The sequence below is a fragment of the Rattus norvegicus genome, chromosome 1, assembly GCF_021556685.1.
Source record: "Rattus norvegicus strain SHRSP/BbbUtx chromosome 1, alternate assembly SHRSP_T2T, whole genome shotgun sequence".
Classification (NCBI taxonomy): Eukaryota; Metazoa; Chordata; class Mammalia; order Rodentia; family Muridae; genus Rattus; species Rattus norvegicus.
Window position 1 is genome coordinate 173,221,611 of NC_141534.1, and position 12,516 is coordinate 173,234,126.

At 38.9% G+C, this 12,516-nt stretch overlaps 1 pseudogene; it reads right to left on the minus strand.

Annotated features, from left to right (window-relative positions):
* Nucleotides 1-11,214: 11,214 nt before the first annotated feature.
* On the minus strand, nucleotides 11,215-11,365 carry LOC120100116 (U4 spliceosomal RNA; annotated as a pseudogene).
* Nucleotides 11,366-12,516: the final 1,151 nt, after the last annotated feature.

The following is a 12,516-nucleotide window of genomic DNA, read 5'->3' on the forward strand; positions in this document are numbered from 1 at the left end:
AAATTATGTCCATTTACTTGAGTAGTAGCTATAGATTTTCACATATAACCTATGTTATACATGGTATCGTATTTATAGCCTTATCAACTATGCCAGGCATATTTTCTTTTCTTTTTTTTTATTACTTGAGTATTTCTTATATACATTTTGAGTGTTATTCCCTTTCCTGGTTTCTGGGCAAACATCCCCCTCCCCCCTTCCCTTATTTATGGGTGTTCCCCTCCCCATCCTCCCCCCCTTGCCGCCCTCCCCCCAACAATCTAGTTCACTGGGGGTTCAGTCTTAGCAGGACCCAGGGTTTCCCCTTCCATTGGTGCTCTTACTAGGATATTCATTGCTACCTATGAGGTCAGAGTCCAGGGTCAGTCCATGTATATAGTCTTTAGGTAGTGGCTTAGTCCCTGGAAGCTCTGGTTGCTTGGCATTGTTGTACATATGGGGTCTCGAGCCCCTTCAAGCTCTTCCAGTTCTTTCTCTGATTCCTTCAACGGGGGTCCTATTCTCAATTCAGTGGTTTGCTGCTGGTATACGCCTCTGTGTTTGCTGTATTCAGGCTGTGTCTCTCAGGAGAGATCTACATCTGGCTCCTGTCAGTATGCACTTCTTTGCTTCATCCATCTTGTCTAACTGGATGGCTGTATATGCATGGGCCAACTGTGGGGCAGGCTCTGAATGGGTGTTCCTTCTGTGTCTGTTTTAATCTTTGCCTCTCGATTCCCTGCCAAGGGTATTCTTGTTCCCCTTTTAAAGAAGGAGTGAAGCATTCACATTTTGATCATCCGTCTTGAGTTTCATTTGTTCTAGGCATCTAGGGTAATTCAAGCATTTGGGCTAATAGCCACTTATCAATGAGTGCATACCATGTGTGTTTTTCTGTGATTGGGTTACCTCACTCAGGATGATATTTTCCAGTTCCAACCATTTGCCTACGAATTTCATAAAGTCATTGCTTTTGATAGCTGAGTAATATTCCATTGTGTAGATGTACCACATTTTCAGTATCCATTCCTCTGTTGAAGGGCATCTGGGTTCTTTCCAGCTTCTGGCTATTATAAATAAGGCTGCGATGAACATAGTGGAGCATGTGTCTTTTTTTTTAAATTTATCAATCAGTTTATTTCAGTAAATTCTCAGCCCACAAAATTCCCACACAATAAACTCAGAGACAATTGATGTTGATATAAACTTCCCAGCTAGATAAAACAAATTGTCCTGTAATTATCCATTCCTTATAAGATATTCATAGCTACCTGTGGCTATTTAAAGACTCAGGGATCTGGGTCATCCTTCTCTTCCTTCATCTTCCTTCTTTACCCCTCTCTGTACTATCTGTCCAATCTCTAAAATTCTCAGCCTGTCTTTTTTTTTCTCTACTGCCCAATCACAGGCCTTGCCTTATCTTGTGCCTGCCCTCACCTGTACACAGACATCAACCCACAGCCTCTGTCAGGTTCCCTGTATTCAGTGGATGGCCTTACATCCATGCACAGATGAGGATTATGAACTCAACTTAGTGGGTTATCCTAAAAAGAATCATGAAGAGTAAACATTGTGAGAGACAAGGCAGCAGTTGGATAGAGGGAAATCAGACTAGATGTGATCAATTTTCACTGTATACATGTATGAATGCCTCACAAACTAAATACAAATGATTTAAGTAATTCATGAATATTCTTTTATTCTATAAAAATGACATAAAAATAGAGATTGTATAATGATTGTCAACAAGTAGTGTGCGCCTGGAAATTTAGAAAGTTTCTACCTTGTCACTTTCCAGTTTAAACAGCAATGGGTGTTTTCTCTTATGGAGCAGGTTGGATATAAGATAAGCTTTGCTTGTAGTTAAGATTGGACAGAGAAGACCAGGAGAGAAACCTAGCTGTGACAGTTTAAAGGATGCCCTGAGGTGTACCTGGGTACTACTTTGTGAAGATATGTTCTGGTTTGTGGTTTCCATGGTACCACGTTAGATGCAGGTTTTCTGAGTGTGAGACTGTGACTGAGTTGCAAGAACGTCTCTCTAGAAGCCCAGGCTGCATGCCCCCCACTCTATTCCACCATAGCTGTGGTGAATTGTTTCTTAACTTTACCAGCCCAACCTGGTAATGTCACTGTCCTACATCAAGTGAGTGTCTATTTCTATTATTCTGATTGCCCATGCATCTGCCTGTCCTTTCATAAGCTTGACAGGAGGGAGTTAACCTAAAGAGGGTCAATGCTTTATAAAAATGGAGAGTGGGAGGCTATACATATGTGATTTATCTTGCTCCACTGGAACAATCAGATAGCTAATAGCTATTTCTCAGAAGAGCCATTGAGATAATCAGAATCAGGCCTTAATTAACTCAAAATGTTCCTTTAAGTTAAGTACTATGCCTTGGTTTCATAATCCTTATACTTCCTCAAAGTCCCTGAGACATTTCTCAGTGTACCTGTGTCCAGATTCTTGTCAGCTATATTGTTGTAGGCAAAGCTCAAGCTGAGAGACAAGTTGTAAATGATAGAATTTTTGGTGTTAGAGCCCTCACAGTCAGACTAACAAGGGACCTTTTTTAAAAAAGTAAAAGTTAATTTATTCCAGAAAAGACACATCCATAATGATGCCCATCTACTATCTTCTTGTGAAATATATACTCAACAATTCTGTAAGCTTCTTCAGGCTTTGGGTTTTGTTTATTTCCCTCATTAATTTTGAGGGGTTCATATTGTATCTCAGTCTAATAAGGTTTTTTAAATATCTCTGTCTATCTGTCTGTCTATCTATCTATCTATCTATCTATCTATCTATCTATCTATCATCTATGTCTAATCAATTTGTTTTACATTTCAATATCAGCCTCCTTCTCCTCCTTTCTTGCAGCTCCTCTCTCTATTCTCCCTCTCCTCTGACAAGGGGACCCCTCCAGGATTCATCCCCCCAACCTCCTACCACAATGAGCATATAAGTCACTGCAGGACTAGGCTCAATAGACAAGACAGCGCAGTTAGGGCAACAGGATCCACCAGCACAAAGCAAATCAGGGACAGCTCCTCTGCCTCCCATGGGAGTTGTTGTTGTTGTTGTCGTCGTCGTCGTCGTCGTCGTCGTCGTTGTTGTTGAGTGCTAATGATTCTTAATGAATTGTCACTCAACAGGTCTCAGGATGGGGGAAATTTAGATGGTAAGGAAAGTATGCGGTAGTCCTAGTGTTTGCATAGGAAAGGCCAATGAGAATTACACAGATACACCAATGGTTAGTTACCTGTTACCAGGCTTTGATAACTGCCTTGAAAATGTTCATTAAAGAGAAGGGTAAATTCAGCTAATTTAGCTATCAAGTCTGCCAAAGCCCAAATATAATTCGATCATGCCTCCAAGGGTCGATATGCAGTTGCTAGGTTACCTTCAACAGACAGCAGCTGAGATGGAGGATAAATACACCACCTCCGGTCTTTCAGTTCTTGGAGCCATCCTTAGGAGGGTCCCCGAATCAAGGCCTGTTGTGATTCCTGTGCCTTTCTTTCTTTCTTTCTTTTTTTTTTTTTTATTAACTTGAGTATTTCTTATATACATGTCGAGTGTTATTCCCTTTCCCAGTTTCCGGGCAAACATCCCCCTCCCCCCTCCCCTTCTTTATGGGTGTTCCCCTCCGCATCCTCCCCCCCCCCCTTGCCGCCCTCCCCCCAACAATCACGTTCACTGGGGGTTCAGTCTTAGCAGGACCCAGGGCTTCCCCTTCCACTGGTGCTCTTACTAGGATATTCATTGCTACCTATGAGGTCAGAGTCAAGGGTCAGTCCATGTATAGTCTTTAGGTAGTGGCTTAGTCCCTGGAAGCTGTGGTTGCTTGACATTGTTGTACATATGGGGTCTCGAGCCCCTTCAAGCTCTTCCAGTTCTTTCTCTGATTCCTTCAACGGGGGTCCTATTCTCAGTTCAGTGGTTTGCTGCTGGCATTCGCCTCTGTATTTGCTGTATTCTGGCTGTGTCTCTCAGGAGCGATCTACATCCGGCTCCTGTCACTCTGCACTTCTTTACTTCATCCATCTTGTCTAATTGGGTGGCTGTATATGTATGGGACACATGTGGGGCAGGCTCTGAATGGGTGTTCCTTCAGTCTCTGTTTTAATCTTTGCCTCTCCCTTCCCTGCCAAGGGTATTCTTTTTCCTCATTTAAAGAAGGAGTGAAGCATTCACATTTTGATCATCCGTCTTGAGTTTCGTTTGTTCTAGGGATCTAGGGTAATTCAAGCATTTGGGCTAATAGCCACTTATCAATGAGTGCATACCATGTATGTCTTTCTGTGATTGGGTTAGCTCACTCAGGATGATATTTTCCAGTTCCAATCATTTGCCTACGAATTTCATAAAGCCGTTGTTTTTGATAGCTGAGTAATATTCCATTGTGTAGATGTACCACATTTTCTGTATCCATTCCTCTGTTGAAGGGCATCTGGGTTCTTTCCATTTTCTGGCTATTATAAATAAGGCTGCGATGAACATAGTGGAGCACGTGTCTCTTTTATATGTTGAGGCATCTTTTGGGTATATGCCCAAGAGAGGTATAGCTGGATCCTCAGGCAGTTCAATGTCCAATTTTCTGAGGAACCTCCAGACTGATTTCCAGAATGGTTGTACCAGTCTGCAATCCCACCAACAATGGAGGAGTGTTCCTCTTTCTCCGCATCCTCGCCAGCATCTGCTGTCACCTGAGTTTTTGATCTTAGCCATTCTCACTGGTGTGAGGTGAAATCTCAGGGTTGTTTTGATTTGCATTTCCCTTATGACTAAAGATGTTGAACATTTCTTTAGGTGTTTCTCAGCCATTCGGCATTCCTCAGCTGTGAATTCTTTGTTTAGCTCTGAACCCCATTTTTAATAGGGTTATTTGTCTCCCTGCGGTCTAACTTCTTGTGTTCTTTGTATATTTTGGAGCATATTTTCATGATGTGGAGTAGGCCTTAAATCCAAGCAGAAATTTATGGATACTCCCATAGAATTTGGATCATTACTGAACCAGTAGAGATACCATGCCAGGCATGTTATAGTTTACAGAGTTAACCTTTTGATAAGACTAATGGTAACTTTTCTTCCCAGTAGAATTTATTGATTGATGTTGGTTTCAGGTAGCACATTAGAGAGAGAAGCACACCAGGATGCTAGGCCTTCATTTCTGTCCTGAAGGAACAGAGGGGTTCAGCCTTTTTGGAAAAGACTGACACCCAACTATTTCACCCCAGTTATTTTATTCAAACTTTATACAAAGTTAATTGGGGTTGGGAAATGTTCTACACACCAAAGTCATCTTGTCCTTGCTGCCTACAAGAATACAAAACACATGCAAATCAAGGCCATTTTGACCATGAGTAGCCATAATCAAAAGTAAGAATTTCAAGTTTGCCAGGAGTGTCTTAGGACCAAGGTTGGTGCAGCTGCATGTTTTCATGTAGCACCAAATACAAATTCTTTAGAGGTACATCACTTCTTCAAGGTTCAAACAGTCTCAAAATAATTGACCACCACTGACTGACCAGAACATAGCAATGGCTTTGTTAAAATATTCCACTCAAAGACTTCACTATACAATGCACTTAAAGCCAGACATAAAGGCTTTACTTTATGTATCACTATAGAATTTTTAACTTTCAGAACTCTAAAAACCCAGAGCAGATATGAAACTTTCAGATACATATCAGTTTTATTTCTCCTTGCTCTATCACTCAAATATATGATGTCTTTAGTAACAGGGTCTTACTATTAAGTTCTAGAGGGTTACCAATAGCATTGGAAATAATTTGTAATGTTTGTGAACTCCACCAACCAACAACTCCAAAAGAGGTAACACATTCCTGGAGCTGGTACTTTTATTTGATAGTATACATTGTCTAAAAAGTCATTGTCCCCAGTACATGGTGACTTTAAACGTTTTTTTCATATGTTTATGTATGCTTTAGGACGTTTATACAGTAATAATCCTTCTTATTTTATTATTCCCATTCATCCTTTATACTAGCTATGTTTTATGTCTCTTTTTTTAAAAGCACTCTCTAATTGTCCACTACTAGTTTCCTGACTTCTGTGGTACTGTACTTAAATATGCATATCAACGGATTCAAATCTAGCATCCACACATTATTTTTCAAGCAAAATCTCAAGGTTTGATTTTATCAAATGAAGAATCAGGAGACTTAAACTGTAGTGAGAGCATGCTAGCTCAGAGAGGCAGACCTTCCTCTCCAACTAATGTCCCAGAAGGAAAAAACAAGTTCTCCTTCTCCACACTGATTTTAAACCACTTCCAAGTGAACATGCCCCCTTTCTACTTCCTATGCATCTCTATCTGTCCTCCTGAATTCTCACTCTCTATGGTTTTTTCCTACTTCCTCTCCATGTCAACTGGTTGCTTGCTACATTTCTTGACCTACAGTCAACTTTATTCAATCATCTTTACAATAAACATAAAGCTCTTGGATTAAAGGTGTGTGCAAGGACTGAGCCACACAACAACTACAGACAGGGCTTTTCAATGCACAATCTCATAGTGTGATCAAATATCCTGCAACACTCTTGGATTAAAGGTGTGTGCTAATGATGAGACACACCACAACTAGAGAAATATTTTTCCAGTATACAATCTCGGGGTTCACAATGTGAAATATCGCAAATATCATGCAATACAAATATAAGAAAAACATGCAGCATTTGTTTTTCTGGGTCTGAGTTACATCACTCAAAACAACAATGGACATGTATCAACAATACTTTCTACAGTAAAAGGACACATGTCTGGCTATATCCCAACAATGGTTTAGTTGGATCATGAAGTAGATATACTTCTAACTCTTTGAGGAACTCAGACACTGTTTTCCATGGTGGTTTCACTAGTTTGCACTAGCATCAATATGACCATTATGACTGGGTTAAGATATAATCTCAAAATTTCAAAAAAAATCTCTCTCTTTCTTTTTTAGTATAAATATGCTATTACATTTTGTAAGCAGTAAACAGAATAGATTTCAAATATTCTCTTCATAAAATAAGCATGTATATAAATTATATGCATGTAGAGATATTTTATTTAATAATTTTATAATGTATGTGTTTATAAATACATCACGCTATTTACTATAAATGTGTATCATGCTTCATTTGTTAGTGTAATATTATAATAAAACTTATTTTACAAAATTATTGAAAATTACTATCTTTACATGCTGGACTATAGTATTTATTTCACTGTTTATCAAAATACAATATGGTATACATCAGATATAGAGAAGTAAATATTTATTTCACTAAATCAAGAAATTATTTTCTGACAATTGTTCGATGCTATCCTGTTTTTAAATTTCTAGAAAAACTACTTGTTTATTTTATATTCTCATTATATGCATACTTTAATTAACATTACCATTATGGCAAGAAGGAGGTAAATTTTTCATTATGAAATTCTCACTGTCTTATGCCATAATCCAATTAAGAAAATACAGAGTGGGCATAGCTCAGTGGTACAGTACTGTACAATGTGGGATTTCCTTCTTTGATATTCTCTCAAAGAGATTTTAAAAATATCTGTGCTCTCAAACATTTTAGTATTTCATATATATTGTATTATAAAATCTTATAAATTTTAAATAATACACATAATTATGAAGATTGTAGATTAGTATCTATGACTTTCTCTTTGTTTCCAACTTACTGAGCTATTCATGTTATTACATCCTATCTATCTTTATTTTTGTGTGATAAAATATTAACAAATTTTAAATGTTTTCACTGTCAGTAAATATATGTAATTTCATTATAATCCTTGATGCTTTGTTACCTAATCATATTTCAATTTTCATTTCTTATTATTGAAAGTAGGTTCTTCTCTTATATAATATATCCTGATCACATTTTCCCCTACCTCCACTCCTCCAAGCTTGGTACTCTCTTACTTCCCCTTTCTCTCAATTTCACTCCCCATTCAGTTCCCTTCTGAAAAAGAGCAGGCCTCAGTGAGACAACAGCCAAACACAACAAAACAAAATCCAGTAAGACATGATAAAGCCCTCATATTGAGGCTGGACAAAGCAACCCAATAGGAGGAAAAGTGTCTCAAGATCAGGTGAAAGATTCAGACACACCCACTCCCATTGTTAAGAGTCCTACAAAAACAACTAACAGCCATAACATATACACAGAGGACCTAGTGCAGCCCCATTTAGGCTCCATGCTTGTCACTTGAGTCTTTGTGAGCCAATATGGGCCCAGCGTTGTGACTGCTCCAATTTTACTTTTCCTTTTTTTCACGGCTACCCTGAGCTCCAAGGGGAGGGATCCAATGGAGACCTCTAAGATAGACTCTATCTCCACCTAACTTCTGGCAGTGGGTGTCTGCACCTGCTCCTATCAGCCACTGGAGGATGCTTCTCTGATAGCACCTGGACAAGACACCAATCTATGAGTATAGCACACTATCATTAGGAATTATTTTGTTGAGTCTTCTCTTTTTAAAAATTTCAGCCCAGTGCTTTGGTTCTAGACCTAGACCTCTGGGCAACAAAGTATCTGGTTCTTGGCCACCCAGGCAGTGTCATCCATGGGCTCTCTTTCATTTGGGGCTCAAGTTAAAGCAGATATTTTTTGGCCATTCCTATGAATTCTGTTCCTTCATTGTTCTCCTGCACACTTTGCAAGCAGAATAGATTGCAGAGTGAAAGTTTTGTGGCTGAATTGGTGCCAAGTCAGCTGGTTTTGATTTTTTAAAATCTACTTTTAATAAATGTTCTCCAATGATACTCACTTCTATCCCACAATCCAAATGTAGGGGAGAAAAGATTGTAAATAGGACAATGGGATGTGGACCATTTATAAATAGTTCCTTGGAGTGATTCCAATCTCCATTTGCCAGGATACCAGCTGCCCAGTTCAGTAGTGTCAGGTAACAAACATGAATCAGCAGAGGTGGCATGATGTAGCAGAAACTGCCAGGCATGTGTGAACAGGAGGCACTAGGTAAAATTCTCTGTCATTCCTCTCCCAACAAAGTGAAAATCATTAAAGACAAAGGCATGAGACCAATGAAACATTGCAAATCTTGCTGTATAAGCACACCATCACTGTCTATTACGTCCTATTAATACTTTATGCAAACATCTCATGTCTTCCCACGGGACTTATCTCTCCAAAACACCACATGAGGCAGCTTCATGACCTGAGTCTATATCAGCAAAATACCATTTGAGTCTGTATCATCTGACATATCTAGAAACTTACACTTCACAAGTGTCATTACTAGAATTCTTGCCTAGCTACAATAGTGGTCAGAATTTTCAATGCCTATATTTAATGATGGTTCTTAAAAGCTTTAACCTCCTTTCTAGCACACTGGCCACCAGAAGTAGTAGAAAAGAAAAGATACAGGGGAAATGGACTTGTTTAGAAAGGGTTCTTTAAAGCAAACCCTATCTGTGTTTTCTGGAAATCAACAGTTCAGTTCACATGAGTCAGCAGTGGCAGCTGGATATACTCACAATCTCTTCATGGATATGGAAGTAGTCCAGTTCAGTAGAGTTGGGTTAGCAGCAGTGATGGCACTACCTAGTAGAAACAGTCAGGCCTCAGTCTCAGCGCACATCAGCAGAAGGGTCCAGGGAGGATAGTAATGCCAGGAAAATTCTCAGCTTTGCCTCTCTCAGGAAAGTGAAGATCAGCAAAGACATGAGACCAATAAGTGTTGCACAGCTAGTTTTGCCAGAAAGTCTAGCTTAGCCTCCATCACTATTGAGTTCTATTTATACTCCATCCAAACATCACATGTCCTCCACAGATCTTGCTTCAGTATGTGTCTTGCCTCAGCATGTGAGTCAGCCTCGGTAGACATCACTCTAACAATCAGCCCTGAGTCTGCAGAAGTGGCAAGAAGCTGTGGCATACTAACAGAAGGTCTTTGGTATGTTTATGGAGTCCTGATAAATGCAGCTAAACTATACAATGTAAGGTGGACCAATACGTGAGTGTCCTTAGAGAAGAATTCTTCATCACCTGCCCTTTCACATGCTTGCTTTAGTAGAACATCCTTTCTTCCCTGTCTGCTTTAGTGAAACATTCCTTCACTAGTCTGCCTTAGCCTTTCACACCTTGTCCACTTTAGAAAAATGCACCGTCACATGTTTGCCCTAACAAAACCCCATGTAACACGACTGAATTTCCAAAGAACCCTTACATTTCCACTTCAAGTTCAGAATCTGTATCTTCCTTTACTAGAAGCCCTCATTAGAATTACCCTTATAGATTCCAGGAAATTTCCATGGTACTCAGTTTCCACATTTGCCTCCTAAAGCTCTGCCCATTTCAGCCATCTCTCCCCATCCTCTTTCCCTTCATCCCTTCCTTGCCATCTATCCTACATCTATCCCAACCTTCTCCCAGCCCACTCACAAAATTTATTCTATTTCCTCTTCTCAAGGAGATCCATGTGATCCAGACTCAGAAACCTCCTCTTAATCTCTCCTGGTCTGTGAATTGTGGCATAATTATCCTTTACTTTAGACCCATCATCTATGTATAAGTGAGTACATACTATATGTCTTTCTGTGCCTGGTTTACCTCACCAAAGATGATTTTTTCTAGTTCCATCCATTTTGCAGCAAATTTCATGATGTCATTGTTTTAATAGCTTAATAATACTTCATGGTGTAAATGTACCACATTTTCTTTATCTGTTCTTTGGTTCAGGGACATCCAAGTTGTTTCGAGTTTTCAGCTATTATGAACAAATCCTCAAAGAACATAGTTTACCAAGTATCCCTGTAATAGGAAGGAGTGACCATTGGGTATATACCCAAAGGGTGGGATAGCTGGATCTTGAGGTTGATAAATTTCCAGTTTTCTGAGGAACTGCCATATTGAATTCCATAATGGCTATAGAAGTTTGCACTCCTACCAGCAATGAGTTTTGTGAGGCGTGATTAATACAGATATATTTTAAATTTTCTACATAAAGACATCGAGTTTGACCAGCAGCTTTTGTTGAAGATATATTCTTTTACCAGTGTGTATTTCTGAATTCTTTTTAAAAAAATTAGATGTCCATATGTCAGGATCCAGTAAGCTAATAATTAGCAGATGATCTTCCTGAGATTATCTGCATTGGATTAAAATAATCCATGACAGATTTGCTTCTATATACAAGGCTGAAGAGAAAATCATTTTAGGAAAGATTCTTGCTATCAATATGCTTTTCCTGTCATTATTAAATATCTGTGAGAATTACTAGGTATTCACCTACCCTTTTGAGAAGATCCCTGCAGATATATGAAGATGCACTATCTTTTCAATTAGCAATAATCATGCCTCAGATAAACTTCATTGGCTACAATACTGCCACTGTGAAGAGCTGAAGATGTACTATTTTCTAGTAATCCTATATAGACAAATACAGGATTTCTCGATTCTTGTTTGTTTGGAATATTTCGTTTATTTTTTAACACAAATATTAATTTTAATAAGTCAAATACATAAAAGAATGAAAATATATTGAATTGGGTAGAAAAGGTGATAAGGCACTTGAAGTCATAGAGGTATACAATTTATTATAGCCACTTGAATACATAGACAAATGTTGATTATCAAAAATGGAATTCAGCAAATTGTACATTAAATTATTTTAAAGATATTTATAGTAGACTCATCTAAGAACTAAATACCAAAAATATTAAAAAGAAATTTAAAAGTAAAAAGAGAAGATGAGGATTGAATAAGACTAGAAGAGTTTATCTTAATATTATTCAAAATAGACTTTAAGTAATGAAGCATCAATGATGAAATAATTTTAAATTTATAAAATATCTTATATAGAAAATATGAAAAAACATGATTATAAATATATACTCATGGGTATTTCTTATTTAAATTTCAATTGTTATTCCCTTTCCTGGTTTCCATGCCAACATCCCCCAACACCTCCCACTCCCCTTCTATATGGGTGTTACCCTCACCATCCTCCCCCTACTACTGCTGTCCCCCCAAAAATCACGTTCACTGGGGGTTCAGTCTTGACAGGACCAAGGGCTTCTCCTTCCACTGGCGCTCTTATTAGGCTATTCATTGCTACCTATGCAGTTGGAGCCCAGGGTCAGTCCATGTATATAGTCTTTGGGTAATGGCTTAGTCCCGGGAAGCTCTGGTTGGTTTGCACTGTTGTTCATATGGAGTCCCAAGCCCCTTCAAGGTCTTTTCAGTCCTTTCTCTGATTCCTTCATCGGCGGTCCCGTTCTAAGTTCAGTGGTTTGCTGCTGGTATTCGCCCATGTATTTGCTGTATTCTGGCTGTGTCTCTCAGCAGAGATCTACATCTGCTTCCAGTCAGACTGTACTTCTTTGCTTCATCAATCTTATCTAGTTTGGTGGCTGTATATGTATGGGCCACATGTGGGGCAGGCTCTGAATGGGTTTCTTCTGCCTCTGTTCTAAACTTTGCCTCCCTATTCCCTGCCAAAGATATTCTTGTTCAAGCATTTGGGCTAATAGCCACTTATCAATGAGTGCATA